The sequence below is a fragment of the Elaeis guineensis genome, chromosome 4 (assembly GCF_000442705.2).
Source record: "Elaeis guineensis isolate ETL-2024a chromosome 4, EG11, whole genome shotgun sequence".
Classification (NCBI taxonomy): domain Eukaryota; kingdom Viridiplantae; phylum Streptophyta; class Magnoliopsida; order Arecales; family Arecaceae; genus Elaeis; species Elaeis guineensis.
Window position 1 is genome coordinate 36,640,812 of NC_025996.2, and position 1,775 is coordinate 36,642,586.

Consider the following 1,775-nt stretch of genomic DNA (forward strand, 5'->3'; position numbering starts at 1 on the left):
GCTGTACGGATGGTTTACATTGCTTATCAGATTTAGCTATCTAAGAACAACCTCATCTTTGACGGTAAGGTGATTCCTGCTAATCGTATTTTGGACATTGCTGTCTGTCTTGCCCAAAAGTATTATCGGTTTGATACTGCCACTTCGTTCCTTGACATCCCTGACCTCTGGAGCTCCCTGACTGTCCGGCAGTGACCTATAGGGTTCTTTCTAGTGCTTGAGAGCCCCCACCCCTAGGATTTGTCAAAGTTAACTTCGATGGCAGCATCAGGGATGGGAGAGGTGAAGCGGGCTTTGTTATCCACAACTCTAATGGTAGACTTCTGGCCGCTGGAGGCTCTCGTCTATTTGAGTCTTCTGTCTCCGGTGCAGAACTTCATACTACCTGGATAGGAGTCATTTTTGTCAGGCAGCAACTTCATGCGGAGTGGATCTTTCTTGAGGGTGACTCTACCACCGTCATCGCTTGGCTCCAGGGGGTGTTAGGTAGCCCGGTGACCATCCTCTCATTCGGAATATCTGGACCTCTTTTTGCTACACTGCTACAGTCAGAGTTCCGCATGTTTACTGGGAGGCCAATACTGCAGCGGACTGGACGACAGCTTTTGTAGCTGACCACTCTGATGATTGGATATGGAGATAGAATAGGGACTGCCCACTGGCCTTGCATAACTTATTGTATTTTGATTTGTTGGGCTGCTCTCGCATCAAACTAGTGTGACCACTCATTTATATCAAAAAAAAAAATAGTGTAGATTTTGATATTATCAGCTGCTGGTTGTCAAATTTTTACATTTTAACCATTTGATTTGTCCTACATGGTAGCAGAGCAGATGATAAAAAGATAGGAGGTAAACTTTGGAGGTAGGAATGGTTAGTTTGATATTTACATATAACAATAGTAACAATTGGCAGGGGACATTTTGTCTATTTCTAGAAGCATGGAAGAGGAGGTTGATTTACCTAAAAGAAAGAGACTTGACTATCAAAATCCCCTAAAAAGATCTTTAAAAATTATCACCTATATATAATACTTTCAAGATAATATTATATTATTTCTCATCTATTATAGTTATTATTTTAAATGTATGATGTATGTGCATCAAAAAGAGAAAAGCTCTTCGGGCCTCATGGTCTCTCAGATGGGTGGGGAATTCTCATGTCTGGGTTCGGTTTATCTTGGACCCACTTTGGATTCTTTTGGGCTGGTGCACCCATGTTATCATGACCATTGCAAGAAAATTTTTACGTGTGCATTGGCCTGTGTTATGCCTGCATCTATTGTGCTAAATGGGTCATTCAATTTGAGAATAGGGCATTGATTGTCCGATAAAATCCCAAACAAATTATTTTTACAAGAAAAAAAGGAAAAAGACTATGTGATAATCCGGCCCAATTGGGCCCAAAACCAGCTCACAAAGCCCACCAAAAAAAAAAAAAAAAAACAGAGCAGGGAGGAAGACTCCCGATCGGAGTCTTCCTCTTCCCCGTCTCCGATCAAAAATCGGAGTCCTAGGACCATTAAAAGACCCTAGGACGAGCTCTATAAGAACCCCCTCTTCTCCTCTAAGTGTAGATCCTTCGGTCACCGACGATCGCCGAAGTTTTTCTCCGATTTTCCCGTTTGAAGCCGCGGCCCCTCGACCTGTGCTCGCTGCGATTTCTCGCCGGAAACCTTACCGAAGTCGAAGGTAAGCCCCGGCCCTCCTTCCTCTCTTCCTTCCCCTCCTTTCCATGGCTTCGTGCACCCTCGTCGGCCGTCGGGATCGTTAAAA